Below are 21,487 nucleotides of genomic sequence, written 5' to 3'. Positions count from 1 at the left end.
TTGAAGACTGCCCTCCTGACTGCGCTCACCTCCATCAAGAGGTTAGGAGAACTGCAAGTGTTCTCTGTCAGCAAAACATGACTGAAGTTCGGTCCGGGCTACTCTCACGTGATCTTGAGACCGTGACCGGGCTATGTGCCCAAGCTTCCCACAACCCCTTTTAGGGACCAGGTGGTGAACCTGCGAGCACTGCCTCAGGAGGAGGCAGACCCAGTCCTGTCGTTGCTGTGTCCAGTGTGCGCTTTACGCATCTATTTGGATCGCACGCAGAGCTTTAGGATCTCTGAGCAGCTCTTTGTCTACTTTGGTGCACAGCAGAAAGGAAGTGCTGTCTCCAAGCAGAGGATCGCCCACTGGCTCATTGACGCCATAGCTATGGCATATCACGCCCAGGACGTGCCGCCACAGGTAGGGCTACGAGCCCATTCTACCAGGGGTGTAGCGGCCTCCTGGGCCGTATAGGGGTACCTCTATAAAATACATTTGCAGAGCAGCGGGCTGGGCAACACCCAACACCTTTGTGAGGTTCTACCACCTCCGGGTGGAACCGGTTTCGTCCCGGGTAGTGGCATGCAATACAAGTGGATAAGCCCGAGATAGCCGGCCAGGTGTATCGCTTGAACATAGCACCTTTCACCTCCTCTGAGCTGAAGACGTGCGCCATTAACTCCCAGTAGTGTTCACAAACTATGTTCCCTGGTTGACTTTCTCCGAGCCCTGTGGCAGTCGAGTTTTCGGAGAGACTCGCTGCTGGCCCAGTACACGTGCTAACTAAAAGCCCTGTTCTTGGGTAGGTGCTCCGCATGTGGCGGTTCCCTGTAGGCAACCCCATGCGATGTATTTCTTCCGCTAATTTGTTTCCCTGTTGGTAAACTGCATCTTCCTTGAGCAGAGACCTCTCTGCCACAGTCTCCATGTTTGTAGTAACTCCTCCCCCGTTGGTTAGAACCTACCATGAGACTTCTCCACATGACATACTTCCGACATAGTTCGGCAAGACCATGTAACATATTTTCCACTTAAATATCCCCCCTTTCTCTGGGCGAGGTGTGGTCTCCGCGGTGTCCTCCCCTTGGGAGGGACACCCCCTGACTAGACCTGGTTGGTCCAGTCGGATATTCCCCCTTTTTTTTAGGGAGTGGGAAATAAAGAAGGGGAAAAGAGGCCACGACTGGGCTAGCCTGTCTCTATCTTTTGGGTAGTCGACTTGTCCCCAAAGGGCCGTTCGACGCTCATAACTATGTTGGGGGAGGTTACGTGTCCCCTGGTGCGCTGGCTACAAGGCACACAGTTGTCTGCCCATCACACACCGCCAGTTCACGTAACACAGTTCAGCCAGTTGCGGCATTTTGCATAGGGACCGCTAGTGTCACTACATCGATACAATGTCAAGTGAGTGACAGATAGGGAACATCATGGTTACTTGTGTAACCTCCATTCCCTGATGGAGGGAACAAGACGTTGTGTCCCTTCTGCCACAACGCTGAACTACCCGCTGAAATGGCCGGACCTTGTCTCGGCTCCTAAGCATAAAACCTGAATGAGTGGTTGCACGCCAGCTCCTTTTATACCCATATGTCCGGTGGAGTGGCATGCAAATACCACTCCCCAATTTTTATTGGCCTTTTATCAAAGACCAGAGGTATCTCTGGCTCCCAAGCGTGACCCCTAGTGTCACTACATCAACACAACATCTCGTTCCCTCCATCAGGGAACGGAGGTTATACAAGTAACCATGACGTTTTTTCTATATAGTTGTTTATTGTTATTTATAGTCGTTATTGTTCATTTGTATAGTTATTTTTTGTTAATTTATTGTGATTGCGTTTTGTGTAATTAATCTCCAAGTAGGAATTCAAGGAATTCACTTAAGCCTAATTGGTACTTACTGGGTGAACAGGCTTCGCTTAGTTCACCTACAAATGATAACAAAGTGCAGTGACATTTTTGTTCTGCAAATGTGTTCGTTTGGTGATATTTCTTTTGTTTGCACACATGTCTGAAATTCCTGACCTAGGAGAACTCAGCTGGTCAAAGAGCACATAAGATTAGTTCAAACTTATCGTGGGTGTGGTTTGGCTGTGATGTTTTTTGATTTACAATCGTGCATGCCAGCTGAGGAGTTGTTACCTAGGTTACTGTCATTAAAATGGATACGTTTGAAGCCTGTCTCTCAGAGATTGTGCAGAAGTATACATTTTTTTTGTATGATAATCAGCACAAACTCCACAAAGATAGCGTGGCCGGACAATTGCATGGAGAGAGACTGGAGTTTTTATGAACTCAGATCAAATAACTTGCCACCAAAAGTGGAAGGTGCTCCTTAAGTTTAATAAAGCAAAGAAGCGATGCAGCACTAAAAGCACCGATCCATGGAGAGAAAAACCTGCATTATTGCCATTACTTCAGTGGCTGGAAAAGTTTTGTAAAACACCGTGACATCACCCTCAACAAACTAATTTTAAAATGGCATTACGTGTAGCATAAACGGCGGCTTCGTTCACCTAGAGTACTTTTGTTCATCCATAGAGAAAAAAAATCACCTTCTTCCATAGTACAAATCAGGCTTTAGGGCCCCCATACAGTGCATCCGGAAAGTATTTGCCAAAAGGCACCTGAAGGACTCTCAGACCATGAGAAACAAAGATTGAACTCTTTGGCCTGAATGGCAAGCGTCATGTGTGGAGGAAACCAGGCACCGCTCATCACCTGGCCAATACCATCCCTACAGTGAAGCATGGTGGTGGCAGCATCATGCTGTGGGGATGTTTTTCAGCGGCAGGAACTAGGAGACTAGTCAGGATCGAGGGAAAGATAAATACAGCAATGTACAGAGACATCCTTGATGAAAACCTGCTCCAGAGCGTTCTGGACCTCAGACTGGGGCGAAGGTACATCTTCCAACAGGACAACGACCCTAAGCACACAGCCAAGATAACAAAGGAGTGGCTACGGGACAACTCTGTGAATGTCCTTGAGTGGCCCAGCCAGAGCCCAGACTTGAACCCGATTGAACATCTCTGGAGAGATCTGAAAATGGCTGTGCACCAACGCTCCCCATCCAACCTGATGGAACTTGAGAGGTCCTGCAAAGAAGAATGGGAGAAACTGCCCAAAAATAGGTGTGCCAAGCTTGTAGCATCATACTCAAAAAGACTTGAGGCTCTAATTGCTGCCAAAGGTGCTACAACAAAGTATTGAGCAAAGGCTGTGAATACTTATGTACATGTGATTTTTTTTCCCCCGTTTTTTATTTTTAATACATTTGCAAAGATTTCAAACAAACTTCTTTCATGTTGTCATTATGGGGTATTGTTTGTAGAATTTTGAGGAAAATAATGAAATGAATCCATTTTGGAATAAGGCTGTAACATAACAAAATGTGGAAAAAGTGAAGCGCTGTGAATACTTTCCGGATGCACTGTAAATAACCATTTTAAGACAAATGTTTTTGTGAAACATCTTATGTCCCCAAGACTTTTGTACAGTATTGTATATAAAAAATATAATATACAGTATAACTACATATATTATTTAGATTACAAAATTGCAATTTCTCTCAAACATTAAAGTCCAGATTGCCATGTTCTCTCATGAACTTAAAACAAGTTCCATTATAGACCAATGAGCTGGCAAGAGTGTAGACACAACAGCTTGGCGCTTCTTAATCCCTGGTTAATCATACATTCTGAGAACAGTATTTGTCCAACAAAAGCTTTAAAGACATGTTACCCTTGTGTTTTTGGATAACTGCTGACCATGAGAGCTGTTGTCATGGCCTTGGCTGTAGCCCTTGTGGGTAAGTAAACTGCAATGCTGTTTTAATCATTAGCATAGATGATAAAATCATATTCTTATTTAGGTCAAATATGCATTGTAGCATTGATCATTAAAATTTAACAATTTCTAAAATTTCAGCAAGTCAACATGTGAATCTTGGTAAGCAAAATTGACTCATCTCATTTTACCCATAGTGAAATCACTTTAGAACATAGCCTCTTGTGGCATATTTATTTATTTGTCTGTTTATTTTATAAAGATGCTATTTTACATTGCATTTACAGTCCCTGAGTTGGAAGGCACTCAAACCCATGTGTACAAGTACAAGGCTTTGCTCTTCAGTGGTCTTGAACAGGAGGGTCTGGCCAGAGCTGGCATTAAGATCAAAAGCAAGGTTTTCATCAGTGCTGTCGCTGAGAATACATTCCTGCTGAAGGTATCAGAAGAGTTAAATATATTGGTTTCAAACTGGTGGGCCGTGACCCAAAAATAGGTTGCAGGTCTGTTCAGATAGGGTCAGACATCAGGGATAGCATAATAAATAGGCTTCAACTTTTAAAATGCAGGAGAATGCCCTCCATAGGCTATCTTTTGTTACTGACGCTGAAGGCCATGCATCCAATCAAACTCTACTGTATTTTGGTGAAAATTAATCTGTCAATTGGTTGAAGCTATCCAAATTAGGAAGATGCCAACATGGTAAGGTTGCATGGCATACCTTCAAAAAAAAAAAAAAAAACCATGCAACAAAAACATGAAGGGTAAAAAAAAAAATGTCCTAATTAGATGACTTTAATTACAGGTTCACTGGTAAACACACTTCTATGCAGTTCATGGTAATATTAACAAAGATTTTTGCGGACTTTTATAAAACAATGTTGGTACTGTTAGGTCGCCACTTGATGTCCAGTGTAAAATCTGGTTGTTGATGCAAAACCAGTTGTGAACTATTGGCCATATGCATAATTCTTATTTCAACACAATTGAAAAGAAGCATACATTATATGAATTCAAATGTGTGACTGCTGCTAACAATAACAGTGACAATATTTTCTCAGCTCTCGAATCCTTAGCTGTTTCAATACACTGGCATCTGGCCTGCAGATACTTTTTTTGCCATTAAGCTCTCCTCAACACTGGCTACTCAGCTTGAGATTCCTATTAAGTTTGAGTACACCAATGGTGTGGTTGGAAAGATATTTGCACTCTCATTAGTTTCGACTACTATCATCAACTTGCACAGGGGAATTCTGAACATACTACAGCTCAGCCTAAAGAACGCTGAGAGCATCTATGAAGTTCAAGAAGTAAGACAGGCTGAAATGTAACCCAATCAGCAAAAAATATGGATCTAGCTCTTACATCTGAGGTCTTACTCATTGTATTTGTGATAAGGCTGGAGTTCAAGGTGTCTGCATGACCCAATATCTGATCAGTGAAGATAAAACAACCAACCATAGTGCCATCACCAAGGCCAAGGATCTTACTCTTTGCCATGAAAGGATAATGAAGGATGTTGGCTTGGCCTATACTGAAAAGTGTGTTGAATGTCAGGAGGTCAGGCCAAACACTCTTCATTTTGTCAATGCTTCATTAAAACTGATCTGGATAATATTGCTTTCTAAACATTTGATTTGACACCAAATAGAGGGTTATGAGCCTCTCTGGGACTGCAACCTACAGCTACATCATGAAGCCAACTCCAAATGGTGTTAAGATTACTGAAGCAACAGTCAAAGAGCTGCATCAATTTACATCACTATATGAGATTGAAGGTGCTACCCAGATGGAAACAGGGTACATCTGTTCATATGCTGTCAAACTAAAATGGAGTTGCTATTGTTTCTGGGTGTAAATATAAAGATTTGTAATGGTAACAAAACTATTCTTCATATTTCAGACAAGCTTTGGCCTTTATTGAGATTACGGAAAGTTCCATAGTTCCAATCAGTGCTGAATATTTAGCCTGTGGATCATTACAGTATGAATTTAGCACTGAGATTCTCTGGAGTCCCATTCAACTCATGAGAGTCAGTAATCCACAGGCTCAGGTGAGAGCAGATTTTGTTGACATTTTATCAAAGCCTTTGATATTATCTTCATTTCATCAAGATAGTAGATGCTCTGAATCATCTTTCTACCAAACATCTGGGAGTCCATGAAGTCCATGAAGACGTTCCTCTGAAATTCATCCAGCTCATCCAGCTTATGCAGTTTGCAAGTCTGGATGATATCGAGGGAATCTGGGCTCAGTTCAAAACCAGACCAAATTTCAGGTACATCAAATTCAGGTTAACAGTCTGAAACACTTACAGTATTTGCACATTGTTATATATTCATGGCTTTTCTAAGGAGATGGATCCTATAGGCTGTTCCTGCTGTTGGCACCCTAGTTGCTTTAAAATTCATCAAGAAGACATTCTTGAGAGGTGACCTTTCCATCCCTGAGTTCACACAGGCCCTTCCGGTAACAGTGCACATGGTCAATGCTAATTTAGACATCGTTAAGCTGTTTGCTGTGCGTACACTCTTATCTGGAGAATGACTCAAAGCTTAAACTCCTTATTTAGCATGCTAGATAATATCTGAACTTCCATAAATTTTCTAACCACAAAGGGTTTGCCTCTGAGTCACAAAGTTCAGGAAACACCAGGTCTACGTGAAGTTGCCATGCTTGGCTATGGGTCAATGATTGCCAGATACTGTACTGGTGCTCTTGATTGCACAGTTGAGCTTTTGAAGGTAAAGATGGTTCCTTGCTAATTAAAAACTTTTGCTTGACTTTACATGTTTGCATACTGTACTTGCACATAAATTCAACTTCCTTTTTTCTTTTTCTTTTTTTCTTTAAGCCCATCCATGACATTGCTGCTGAGGCTACTGCTAAGGCTGACATTGCAGCAATCACTCTGATTCTGAAAGTAATGGGCAATGCTGGTCACCCTGCTAGCGTTAAACACATCATGAAGTTTCTACCAGTATTTGGGACTCCTATGACTAATTTCCCCTTGAGAGTTCAAGTCGATGCCATTTTGGCTCTAAAGGCCATTGCCAAAAAGGAGCCCAAACTGGTTAGTCAGAGTCCAGCTCTGTATCATCAGGTCAACAAGGCCCATCTCAAATAAAATAGGTGCATGATGCCCCTGGTATGCAATTTCTTCTGCATTTCAGGTCCAGGAGGTAGTTCTGCGTATTTTCATGAACAAAGATCTCCAACCAGAGTTGCGCATTATATCATGGATTGTGCTTTTCGAGACAAAGCCAGGCATGGGGCTGGTTACTAATCTTGCACTCACTCTGCAGAAGGAAACACATTTACATGTCGCTAGTTTCACATACTCACACATCAAAGCCTTGACAAGGAGCACTTCCCCTGATCTTACACCAATGTGAGTTTACAATGACAAATTGTCAAAATGACAATACTAACAATCCATCTGACAAACAAAGAATCCAATTGTTCATTTTGTAGTGCTGTGGCCTGCAATGTTGCCATTAAGATGTTAAGCCCAAAACTGGACCAACTTGGCTACCGTTACAGCAAAGAATTGCACTTGGATGGTTATGAAAGTAAGAAAGTTCTGTTGATCTCTCCACTATAATTAATTTTTTTCCTCCCCAATTTGGAATGCCCATTTCCCAATGTGCTCTAAGTCCTCGTGGTGGTGTAGTGACTCGCCTCAATCGGGGTGGCGGAGGATGAATCTCAGTTGCCTTCACGTCAGAGGCCGTCAATCTGCGCATCTTATCACGTGGCTTGTTGAGCGTGTTACCGCGGAGACATAACGCATGTGGAGGCTTCACGCTATTCTCCGCGGCATCCACGCACAACTCATCAAGCACCCCACCGAGAGTGAACCACATTATAGTGACCACGAGGAGGTTACCCCATGTGACTCTACCCTCCCTAGCGACCAGGCCAATTTGGTTGCTAAGGAGACCTGGCTGGAGTCACTCAGCACGCCCTGGATTCAAACTTGTGACTCCAGGGGTGATAGTCAGCGTCTTCACTTGCTGAGCTATCCAGACCCCCCTCACTGTAATTAAGTTGTTTATTTTGTTTAATTGCTGCTTTTAATTTTTTTGTATAATTAGTTTCCTTGTTTAGGTCCTCTTATGGTTGGTGCTTCTGGTAGTGCTTTCATCATCAATGACTCTGCCACCATCCTGCCCAGAGCTGTTGTAGCTAATGCACGTGCCTACATGGCTGGAGCTGCTGCTGATGTGATTGAGGTGAGTAGCTATGATACATTCTCTATTTTATTTCTTTTTTTTTTCTTTTTTTTTCTACATGACTTCACATTATAGTGCTGCTTACTTTCAGGTTGGTGTCAGAACTGATGGAATTCAGGAGGCCCTTCTAAAAACACCACTTCTAAATGAGGATAGACTACCCAGGATGAAACATGTCCTAAAGGCAGTAAGTGGGGTATGTTATAAACATTATTTCTACAGTGTTTCTTTAAAGTTATATATATTTTGTTGCCTGTTTTATGTGGTACATTGCAGCTGAAAGCATTCAAGGCCCTGCCAAAAAAAGCAGCCCCTTGGCTCAATCTATGTGAAACTCTTTGGACAAGAGATCACTTTTGCAAATGTTGACAAAGCAGTTATTGAACAGGCAACACGGGTATAGCACATGCTTTTTTAATACCTCTATTGTCTTATGCTGAATATTTGGTAGTTCATCTTTTCACTTAAACTACTGTATCTGTATGACTTTCTTGACATTCTATGAAAGCTATCAATAAAATTTTATCTACAGCTTGCTACTGGAGGCTATATACCTGAGTTGGCAGGGCAAGCTCTGAAAGCCATGCAGAACAGCATTACCTTCCAGTATGCCAAGCCCTTGCTGGTTGCTGAAGTGCGTCGCATCTTCCCATTAGCAGCTGGTGTTCCCATGGAGCTCAGTTTGAACACTGCTGCTGTTGCTGCTGCCAATTTGAAGGGAAAATCTGTCTCAGAATCTCAGCAATCTCTTAAAGGATTGTCTTGATTGAAGTTTGAGTCTGTAAATGGTGTTTTGAGTTACATTTATATGAATCCCCCATCTTTCATTAGTCGGACAAACAAACAGTATGAAATGGTAGGATGACATTTCTTATGCTAAAATCTCTAAAAACACTGCCCCCAGTGGCCAAAGCGGTGAGTGTTGTTGGGTGTATGGGCACGTGTGATCTCCATTTGTCCATTGTCCATGGAGGGGTGCCAAAAGCGAGTTGTGAAGCTAGTTGTGTTCAGCTGTAGAGGCTGTAATACAGTGAAGAGGAATGCATATTTTATGAACTGTACCCTCCAACCCAAACCCCAAACTAAACCTAACCATCAGTGGAGTAAAAATGTTATATTAGAGGGAAAAATGCAACCTCTGCATCGGCTGGTCAGTGATTATGCAAAGGCAATTACTTCCTGGTTTCAACGAGGGATCCAATCCCAGGTCTCCCATGCTGCTGATGCAGTGTGCTTCTGGTCGTGCCACAGAGGTAGGTAAACACACTGTAGCCAATGCAAAAATGTTGCTTGACAGTGAGTCAGCATAATGTGGCCGATCCTAGGGTATTGGAACACTCTGAACAACATGTTGACTTCCCATGTGATCTTGTTGAACAATTAGCTTCTTCAGCTTTAACAGAGAATGTACTAATTATTTTTTCTTTTTTATTCTTAACTCATGTCCAGTCCAGGCTATTATTACACCACCTGTAACTGAAACCATCAATGTTGCTCATATGATGAAGACAGATGTGAAGTTAACTGCTGAGGTTTCACCAAGCATCGCCTTGCAGACATTTGCTGTGATGGGAGTGAACACTGGCTTTATTAAAGCTTCTTCCATGGCCAGAGGCAAGATCCATTCTTTTTTGCCTATAAAAATGGAAGCAAATTTTGATATTCCAAATGCTAATTTCAAGATAGAGGCCTTTCCTATTGTACTTCCAGTGCATTCTGCAGCTGCAAGGTACAGATTATTTTGAGTTATTGCACCAAACTAATAATTGTTCCAACTCTTTTAACTGACTCTCCATAACTGAAGTTCTGTTTTGTATTCAAAACTCTAGTTTTGAAACTTTTGCAGCAGCAAAAAACATTAATCAGATCAATGCAGAGAAAATTATACCTATAGTACCAGAGGCAGTAGTTGTGCAACATTCCCAGGAAACATTTAATTCCAGGAATTCAGCTGGAGAGTCGGTAAAACAGCAGTTCTCTAGCTGAATGTTAACAAAAATCCCCATGAAATTGCATGACAACAGCAGTATTCTTTCCAATGTTGACATTTTTCCAATTGAAACAGTACGTTTGGGCTGGACATATCAAAAAGTGAATTTTGACATAATTTAAGAGTACACTACCATACAGATGGCCTGAAGTTAACACACATGGACTAAACCTCAAAATCCTCAATTTGATTTTATTGGTTTTCTCTACATTTTTAATTATTTGCCTTATTTGTCTTTTTTAAAAACAGTTATCTGAAACCGATAACTCTGCTATGCCTCTTGGCATGGAACCTGAACTGACGACTAGTGTTCCACTTCGCAAAACTCTTTGTTCTGTTTTACCTCACATTGGAATCAAAGCATGCATTGAGGTTATGTCCTGTAATGCCACCTTCATCAGGAACACCACCCTTTATAACATGATTGGACAGCATGAAGTACATATTGTACTAGCTCGAGGCAAGTTCACAAATCAAACCTATGCAAATGAAAGCTGCAGAAGTTCTCCAGAACTATATTTGTGGTGAAAAATTAAATTTTGTATATCTTCTTTATTGACAGCTGATGGTCCAGCTTTTGAGGGATTAGAGTTTGAGGTCCAAGTGGGACCAAGAGCAGCTAAGAAGCTCCTTAAAAAAATCAACACTGTCGAGACTGCCCAGGTCAAGACCATCCTGATGAAATTGAGGAAAATCCTGGAGGGTGGACAGAGCAACAATAAATCCATAAACTCAATGAGGTCCTTCATCCACAATAAAATGTCTTCTCAAAGCATCAGCAGTCACAGCATTAGCAGTGCTGTCCACTCTTCCAACTCTGATCTGTCCAAAGTGAGTCTTTTCATCACCACATAATTTCAGGATATTTTGTTAATTTGGGGAAATACAACAAAAGATGGTGATTAAGTCAATGTCTTTTTAATTATTTACTTTAAATTAATTATTTTTCAGAATAATTTGCTCACTGAGGGGAAAATTCACTAAACAGTTGTGCCACTATTGCATGTGGTATTTCAGCACAAAAACCTGTATCTTTCTCACAAACCACCCGCAATATAGTTTTAGCAGTCACAAACAGCACTGAAATGGCATTGCATCAGTATTTAAATTAAGTCATTGTCATTCCTTTCCATACAAACACCTCCTCGATGTAAATTAGGCTCATTATAGAGTGAACCTCATTCACAAAACTCAATGCAGTTTGCCTGGCACAACTTACATTGCTCTATTACCGCACAAGGAAAGCAGGCGGTAAACAGAATTTGATTAAAATTAGATGTTTGTGTACATTTTATATTGATCATGGCAGCAGTAATTAATCAAATGATGGAGAAGAGTGCACTTTCGACATGTTAAAGAGATGATTCAAGTGTCTGGATCACAGTAGTGGAGTGATGCTGTACAGTCCCAGCAGAGTGTGCTAGATCATGGTGGTCTGCTGCATCCTCTGCTATATAGCACTCAGAATCAACCTGCAAGATTGGAACTGCACCATGGACATTGCATTCAGCGCAGATTTTGAGGCCGAGTTTTGGCCTTTGCCCGAATCCATATAGTTAATTGGGTGATAAAGCATTGCACAGACAGCTCGTGCAAATATAGTGCTTTTTACCAGGCACAATTCAGTCTTAGTGAATTCCAGCCTGATTGTGTGAAAATTCCATATTCTGTTATTTGAGAGAAGTTACCCATACAGAAAGTGGTACGATGTAGTTCACTTCATCAGATCCCTTTTAATTTTATATATATATATATATGTATATATAATATATGTATATATATATTTATGTACATTTTATTCACAACAAAGTAATGAAACTTTGAAGGTTCATGTCTTTACGTGGTTGCAGGCAAGATTCCTTGGGGACTCTGTTCATCCAGTGGTTGCTATCATTGCACGTGTTATGAGATGTGTTGATCGCAAGTTGCTGGGGTATCAGCTTGCTGCTTACTTGGACATGCCCACTTCAAGAGTACAGATCATTGTGGCCTCCATTGCAGTAAAGGACAACTGGAAGACGTGTGTTGATAGTGTCCTGCTTGGCAAGCACCAAGCTGCTGTAAGAAATTGGATGAAATGGATTTGTATGTCTCAGTCACCTCTCACTGTTTTGATGAAACCTTTTAAACTTGCTTCTGTCTAGGCACAGATTGCATGGGGTACAGAATGCAAGCAATATGAAGCTACCGTCAAAGCAGAGACTGGCCACTTTGGTCCAAGTCCTGTGGCCCAATTCAGAATGAAGTGTGAGAAGGTGCCCACTATTGTCACCACCTATGCCAAGAGGTTTGGATACACTTAAATTGTTTTCTCACATGTAGCTCAATTAGTAGAGCATGATGCTAACAATGCCAAGGTCATGGGTATAATTCCCAGGAAATGCACATACCTTTAATGCTCTGCAAGTTGTTTTGGATAAAAGCATTTGCTAAATCCATAAATGTAGAGTAAGGTAACATAATCTGATATCCACTACACAAATGTCAACACACCAAGACATTTTTTCTTTTTGTTTTGGATAAAAGCATTTGCTAAATCCATAAATGTAGAGTAAGGTAACATAATCTGATCTCCACTACACAAATGTCAACACACCAAGACATTTTTTCTTTTTGTTTTGGATAAAAGCATTTGATAAATCCATAAATGTAGAATAAGGTAACATAATCTGATCTCCACTACACAAATGTCAACACACCATGACATTTTTTCTTTTTCTTACTTCTAAAAGATTGTTTGAGTATATTCCTGGTGCAGCTCAAATGACTGGATTGACCATTACCAATGCAAAAAACAATCTGAGACAGATTGAACTGATTGTACTTGTCCCAACTGAAAGGACCTTGGACATCATTATCAAGACCCCAAAGGTAAGCTACAATCTAATTATGCTTTGCTATGCCTTTTTTTGACAGTACTTACTGAGATCTATGGATTTACAGATGACCTTGTCAAAGTCAGGCTTGGTTCTGCCAATCGCATTACCTTTAACAATTGAGGTGGTCCATGGCTACTCAGAAGAGGATGTCATGAACGTAATTCAGAACCTTTATAGAGATGCTAGTTCATGTTAGTGTGATCAAGATGGCCTCTCTATTTTTTTGTGAAATGATCTCTTGAAGATCATTTGAAGTCAGCAACTGTTATGTTCATTTTGTTTAGCTCAATGCAGTATGGCCACAAACACCTTGACAACATTCAACAACAGGAAATACAACTATGAAATCCCTTTTTCCTGCTACCAAGTCTTGGTTCAAGACTGCACGTTGGAGCATAAATTCATGGTCTTGATGAGAAAGGATAAGCTCTCTGAGAACAAAGATCTGAACGTTAAGGTGGCTGACATGTAAGTTCATCTTAAAGGTGTAACTAGTTCCATCATACAAAACAACCTCATTGCAGTACTTAAAATCACACCCTTTCCTTCCACAACAGTGACGTTGAGATATATCACCAGAATAGCACATTGATGGTTAAAATAAATGGAACTGAAGTACCAACCAATGATCATTCATACCAGCACTACACAGGTTGAAGTTCTCTCAACATTAATTTGGTATAAAGTCTGTTGCGTGCATTAACACCATTGTTTTAATTGATTCTTATGAATCAACACTATTGTTTTGACTGATACTTATGCAATGACGCTTTTTAAGACTTGACATGCAATTTTAAAAAAACAAAAATGTTTCAAAATGCAATCCAGTTACATATTCAAAAATGGGATTCTGCTCTAATTCTCAGAAGAGAGTCTTGGATTGTTCTCATTGATCCGTGCTTTTCTTTGATTTAAGAACCATACAAATTGCAAAGAAAGGTCAAGGCATCTCCATCTATGCCCCAGGCCATGGTCTTCAAGATGTCTATTATGCCACTGACCAGTGGAAGGTAATCCATATCTTCACAAACCGGTACATAATTTCGTGAACACTGAGTGAAAAAATAAAATAAAAATTCAGATAACTTAAAAATGTACGTAATGTGATAACATCTAGAAAAAAATATGGTTTAAAAATAATTTAATCAACCTGATTTAATTGGGTTACATCAACAATAGTAATTAAGGGTTAGATAAAGTATAAATAGAGCCTTAATGTAACTATTGCAGAATACTATTTTGCACAGTATACCAAACAGGTGGTCATCAGCGTCAAATGTAGAACAAAAATAATTTTCCCTGATTCATCAGATTTATATTGTGGATTGGATGAGGGGGCAGACTTGTGGTCTCTGTGGAAAAGCTGATGGAGAGATCAGACAGGATTATTGCACACCCAGTGGATACCTGACCAAGAGCTCAGTCAGTTTTGCCCACTCATGGGTTCTTCCTGCTGAGAGCTGCCGAGATGCTAACCGTAAGTGTTTGGTTGCTTATTTTGTGACAACAATAGTTTAAAAATACACATCAGTGTATTGTATATACTTCTCTCCAGAGTGTCACATGAAGCTTGAAACTCTAAAGCTGGAGAGGCAGATGTTGGATAGAAAGGAGTCCAACTGCTACTCCACTGAGCCGGTGTTGCGTTGCCTACCTGGCTGTCTGCCAGTCAGGACTAGTCGTATCACTGTTGGATACTACTGCCTGCCTACTAGTAAGACTTTTTCCCAAAACACTTTCATACAATATTCAATTGATTTATTACCTACTGCTTTTATTTCAAACTCCAAACTGAACGTTTCTGAAAATCTGAGCAGCAACTATGAGAAGACTGAAGATCTGAAAGCAACTGTAGAAGCTCACGTGGCCTGTCACTGCATAGAAACATGTGTTTAGAAACCTGATTAAATGTTTGTTTCAGTCACCTCTGTTCTTATGATCTATATGCTGGTTTTAAAATGTTGTGTTAATGTTTCTGATGGTGTATCCCAAAACCTTCTTTATGTTTGTAATGTAGCAACTTATTACGATATATCCATGAGTTAAGAAAGCAATAAATTATGAGAATCAGCCAGCATTTTACAGGTCTCAACAAGAGGTCCCTGAAGCGAAGGAACAGCATTTGTTTGTGACTTTTTGATGCAAACTAATATTTAATATTATCTTGAATAAACATTATCATTTGTAATAATTCTGATAATTCTTTTACAGTAATATGACTAAATAAGCAATACCTATGGGCCTATAGTCCAAGATCATTATATAATAATCCCCCAAAACACTTTGCAGTTTTGTCATGCTACTATGCTAATATGATGTTTAAATACTTATATGTTAAATTAATGAAAGACAAAGCACCAATGAAAAATCTATACTAGTCATTAGCCACATGCTACCTTGCAATCAGTAGCTGAAATTCTCTGTGATTCTCTGTAAAATTCTCAAAACAATATTTATTTTAAACATCGGAACACAAATCGAGATTGTGTCCCCAGTGGCTCAATTAATTATTTTTAAAGTATTTATTTTTTATTAAATATTGCACTGCAATAAATAAAATACTATCAAAACACCACAAATGTGTGACAATTTGAGCTATGAAACTGTTTGAATATAACAAACTGTTTGAATTTCTGGGAGTAGTTCCTACTCCCAGAAAGATATTAATGAAATAAGTGTCATAAGATACTGTATCACCTGTCTCTGTGACAGCACTAGACTATGTAAACAGCAAACAAAAATTTGTTCACAGGCCATGGACAATAACGCTTTCAAACCTGTCAATCATTTTGCACATTCTCATTGAATCGTAGTTGCAGTGAATTAGAGGCTTATTGCCATTTTTAAGCCATGTTGTTCATAACAGTTGTCTATTGAGGGTGCTATTTGGCTGCTGTTGTTTTTGACAACTATTTCTGCATACTGTCGGTCTCAATAAAGCTCATTTGTTATCTTTGGATTGCAGAGTTTTGGAAAGAGGGGGCATGGCTAATTCAATGGCCCAGTCTCCTGTAAGTAGAAAGGCTGAAATAGCTTACAGCACCTTTAAGTATTGCCTTTGTTTTCTATTATATTTGCTATCTATTTCATATTTGTGCTACAAAGGGGATTTATCTGCCTTTGGACTACTTGACTGAAGTTAAGATTAAAAAATAGAAAAAATTAAGAATTAGTTGGGGTGGTGGAGGGATGCCGGAAAAATTGTCACAGGAGTAAGGTAAGCAGCTGCTTATATGCGCTTGCATTGAGAAAGGACTAACTTGACAAGCTCCTCCTGAAACATTGTTTGGAACTCCATTTCACAAGTTTGCATGACCACCTAGTCCTTGAAGCAGAAATGGTAAACCGAGTGTTAAGGGTAAACAAATTTGGCTTGCTGTCTATGACCAATTAACCAGTTCACATGCATGGTTGACTTATTGACAAGTGTGTACAGAAAACAGGAGTTGGTTATGCAAAGGCAAGAAAAAGGGTAATGTTTGTAGTTATGATTGACCCCCAAAAGAATATATAAGCAGAGAAAATAAAGATAAATTAATTAAATTTGTGAACTGGCAGGGAGGAGTGAAAGTACTGCTGTGGCAGTGGTGTAGTTGAGCTGATATTAAAGGTATTCCTGTAGCAGAGAAATGAAAGCGCTGCTTCGGCAGTCGATTAGTTAGAACAATTGTAAAAGGTGCTCCTGTGGGAGCAGAGTGAAAGCACTGCTGCGTCAGTGGAGAATATAAGACAGAATAGTAAAAGGTTCTCCTGCGGCGGCAGAATGCTTAAAATAAGTAGTTCAAGAGAGGGAACTTAGAGCTCGAGCCGATCTGCTGTAAAACTGATACAATTATATACTGTAATTCTGGCAGATGAGCTCACACTGTGATTCAAAAGGGGGGGGGGGCTGGAGTATGTTTGAACGGGAGAGCCCATGCCACAATTCAAATGGCCATGACGACCCATGCATTGGAGCTCAGATGGCATCTGAATGGGTGGGCCCACACTGTGATACAAAAGAAAACATGGTGCACACAATAAGGTCTAAATTCGCCTCACAATGGATTTATTACAAAGTCTTATAAAGAAAGCATTAAAGAAACCTGCATACAGTCATGTGGAAAAAATGGAAATTGCTTTACAGGTGTAGGGCTTTACTGGTTGTTTAGATCAGTGTTACTATCAGAAATAATTAATAATTATTTCTGTAGTTATTAATCAATATTTAAATTAATTAATTGTATCTAACTCATTAAAACCTCTTATGGGACTCCAGTAAATGTAGTGTGCTACATTTAGGAGCAAGTTGGGTTATTAGCAATAATTAATTATCAAAGATAATTATTAATTATTAAAATCAACAGAACATTGATGAGAATCAATGTTAGTTTTTTTTAATCCTTTAAATCAACAGTTATCAAAGATAATCGTTAATTGTTAACGTCGATGAAACATTAATTAAAATTAACACTAGCTTATTGATCATTCAAATTCAATCAAAGATAATTATCAATTATCAAAAATCAATAGAATATTAATAAGGATTAACATTGACGGGGCACCACCCTGGAATCAGGGACTAATAACCGAATATTAAAACAGTCTCAATATTAGATTGTTTTCTTAGGAGAATCGACATCCGAAGAATATCGATTTTCGGGAAAAAAACAATGAATGAAGGTTTGAATCCGAGCACTATGCTCGGCATATGCAAAACCAACCAAAACACTTCTCTTTGTAATATAAACAAAGTTTATTTATGCAGTAATATCAATTAATAATTAATACAATGCAGTCAATAAACTTCCGACTTACAACTACAAACTAAACAGTGATATGATTAGATATGGAAATAAAAATAATTCTATAACACATAAGGTGTGTGTGTGACAGTGTGTGTGTGTGTGTGTCAGTGTGGTTAGTGAGAAAGAGAGAGAGAGATGATTAAATGACAGCCCGAAAGCTGATTTCGCGATAGCTGGAGATAAAGCAGCCGTGTTCATCACTCAGAGACGCAGTTTTACGAGCGGGGCTCGTAAAAGTCCCTTGTTATTTGACTCTTTAATGGATGAACTCAGTTGCAGTCTCACCCGCGATGGTGAAAATGCACAACAGTCCAATTTGGTTGGACCACAATACAGCAAAACAAATTCGTGATAATTAATACCCTGAGTATTAATAATTAGCGGACATGGCGGTCCGTAAACTGTACAAGCAAAAACCTTGAAACACAAGAATAGCACAATATAATATTCTATCTCTGCCCAGACGTAAACCTCTTACTTGAATCACATGAGGACACAGGTAGAATGTGTTTTCCTCTGTCCTTTAACTTTGACCCGGTTCCTTGAGGCTCGGGTGATGACGGGGGGGGGGGGGCGTTTCCTCGCTCTGTCGGCGGGCACGGCTGTTGATTCTCGGCGGGCTGGCGGAGAACTCAGAAATGTCGACTTGATTGAAGATGGAAGACAAATCTTTAATCTCTTCACTTCTGTAGGCCAACGGATGAAGATGCGAATTGCTCGGCGGTCTCCTTCAGATCCGTTAGAGTGTTCGGTTGAACACAGAGTAATCTCAACTCGTCCAGCGAGATGGAGATTGTATGGCTACAGTTTCAAGTCGGACATTACTTCCTTAAGCCACGAGGTTGCACCGGAGAGCAGCAAAAAGCTACGTCTGTATTCGGTGAACTAAGTCGCTGGAAGCAACTTTGGAAGCATTTCAGAATTATTTGAAGTCCTGATGATGTCATGTTTGAGGGACGTTCTGTTGTGTGCCTCATCCAATAGGAGTTGAGAGCTCGATCCTTTAGAGGGCAGGGCTTCATGGATCTGTAGTCTGTTTTGGACTCCCTTTGTTTGATTTTGGCGCGATTTTTGTCAGTAAAATTTACGACTTAGAAGGAGGGGGCTTGAGGAATGTTTTTATGACTGTTAGGCCTGCCTTTGTCTTCTATCTGAATACATGAGGCCCAACACAGGCACCTGTTGAAGGTAATATTATTGATACCCCTGTGGGAGGAGCAAAAGAAAATAACTGCAGGTGTGTCTGAAGAGAATCAAATTAGGCACATTAAAAAGAACTTTAAACCAATTAAAAATATTAGTGAACTATGTAACCATGGCATTCTGAGGGTCACGGCAGCTGGAGCGGTAGCTGCACATGCACTGGTAGAGGGGAAAACATCATACTGCCCTATGTTTATTTGTGGGGTATAGCATATGGTCAAAGCTTCAGGGGTTTTTGGCAAGAGAAGAGAAAAAAACCTAGCGACATCTAGGTCAAAACAGAAGGTAAAGAAGCTTTGTTTGCATTAGTGAAGACATATTGTTCTTGTATGCTTACATTTGTAAAGCTGGGAAAGAAGCAAGCAAAATGTTTTAAATTATGTTGTTGGCTTAAACCTCTGGATCATTTGAGTAACAATCATACACATGCATATACAATACATAAACCATTGAATGACATTACAAGGAGTAAAATGTTAAATTAAATTAATTAAATGGCGTACCTGAAACTCAAAGGACCACTTTCATGAAAATCTGTTGACTGGAACATCTGACCACTGTAGACACCACGCATGAAAAGCAATTGATCAAGGGGATAAACATGGCTGGTATCTAAAGTCTGAAACAAAATAATTACATAAAATTCCATCCAGGAAAGGAAGTAAATTCTAGAAAATAAATTAAGTCTGAGATTACTTATTTTGTGGTTTATATTCTAAAATATATTCCAAATACATTTACCTTAATACACTCCAGGACTATATTTTTAATTAATTTTATTTATTTATCACACATTGTACATTTGCACATATACAGTGAAATTCTTTTTTTCACATATCCCAGCTAAGCTGGGGTCAGAGTAATACAGGTATGTACCAGCAAACTTGTGAATCAGGCATTTAACAAGACGAGCCACATCACTGAGCATGATTGAATGCACTTAATAAAAACAGCATATTCCAGGGTTTGCAGGATGTGTTCTGAAACTTCAGGTAAATGCAAACATTGTTTAGGGATTTAAAGAAAGCTATTTAACGCACCTAGGTTTTTGCAAGAGAACATTGCTTATAAGACCATGCAAAAGCATAAGCGCTCTCATTGTTATTGGCGGGACTAATTTGACAAGCACCATAGCACACTGATAGATTTATAAATAATTATTTTCTTTAATTTGGATAAACTACTCTTGCAAGCAAAACTGAATGATCTGGATGATATTTTTAAATGTAGATTTTTAAACAATGCTACAGTATATGCATACTGTTTATAATATGGGTTTGGATGATTGCTCAGTTTTTAGCAACAATGACCATGACTTTTTGATTTGTTTGCTCAAGTCAAAATGACATAAAGCACATTACATGACATTGCTCTTTCATCTTTTCAGAAAACAACCTTCTATGGATACTTTTGAAAGTTATATTTATTGGCATTTTATTGGCAATAATTGATAATGTATATAATTTATTGCCAATTTTTCAACTAAGTTTTTTTTATTTCTACAATTGATAAAACTTAAATATATTCGTTGGGCATTATTTTACATATAACAAAACATCAGAAAGTGATTTAATCTTTTCTGAAATTAAATAAATAAAATTATATGTATAATTGAAAATGTAACATAATCAGTGTTTCACAGTGGATATTGGCCTTAGGATGACATGATGAGAGGCCAGGGTAACCTAACCTGTAATTGGTATTGAACAATCAGCTGACCAGTCAAACCTAGTGTAAGATGTACACATAAACATTAGTTAATAATTTATTTTAGTATTCATATTTGGCCAGCAAAAAATTACTATATAAGTATGTCATTTTCTTGAATTCTTTACAGACCACCAGCCATGAAAGCTGTTGTGCTTGCCTTGACTTTAGCCATTGTGGGTAAGTCAGATTTTAGCACTCATTTTCTTAACACTCATTTTATATATATATATATATATATATATATATATATATATATATATATATATATATATATATATATATATATATATATATATACACACACACACACACACATATATATATACAGTTGTGCTCAAAAGTTTGCATACCCTGGCAGAAATTGTGAAATTTTGGCATTGATTTAGAAAATATGACTGATCATGCAAAAAAATTAATGTCTTTTATTTAAAGATAGTAATCATATGAAGCCATTTATTATCACATAGTTGTTTGGCTCCTTTTTAAATCATAATGATAACAGAAATCACCCAAATGGCCCTGATCAAAAGTTTACAAACCCTTGAATGTTTGGCCTTGTTACAGACACACATGGTGACACACACAAGTTTAAATGGCAATTAAAGGTTAATTTCCTACACCTGTGGCTTTTTAAATTGCAATTAGTGTCTGTGTATAAATAGTCAATGAGTTTGTTAGCTCTCACGTGGATGCACTGAGCAGGCAAGATACTGAGCCATGGAGAGCAGAAAAGAACTGTCAAAAGACCTGCGTAACAAGGTAATGGAACTTTATAAAGATGGAAAAGGATATAAAAAGATATCCAAAGCCTTGAAAATGCCAGTCAGTACTGTTCAATCACTTATTAAGAAGTGGAAAATTCAGGGATCTCTTGATGCCAAGGTCAGGTAGACCAAAAAAGATTT

The 21,487-nt window shown here is 39.1% G+C and overlaps 1 pseudogene; it reads left to right on the top strand.

Annotated features, from left to right (window-relative positions):
* The first annotated feature begins 275 nt into the window (after positions 1-275).
* On the top strand, positions 276-15,630 carry LOC127438295 (vitellogenin-like; annotated as a pseudogene).
* Positions 15,631-21,487: the final 5,857 nt, after the last annotated feature.

Source organism: Myxocyprinus asiaticus, chromosome 49 (assembly GCF_019703515.2).
Source record: "Myxocyprinus asiaticus isolate MX2 ecotype Aquarium Trade chromosome 49, UBuf_Myxa_2, whole genome shotgun sequence".
Taxonomy (NCBI): domain Eukaryota; kingdom Metazoa; phylum Chordata; class Actinopteri; order Cypriniformes; family Catostomidae; genus Myxocyprinus; species Myxocyprinus asiaticus.
Note: the sequence above shows the minus strand (reverse complement) of the source record. Positions and strands in the feature narration are given on the sequence as shown.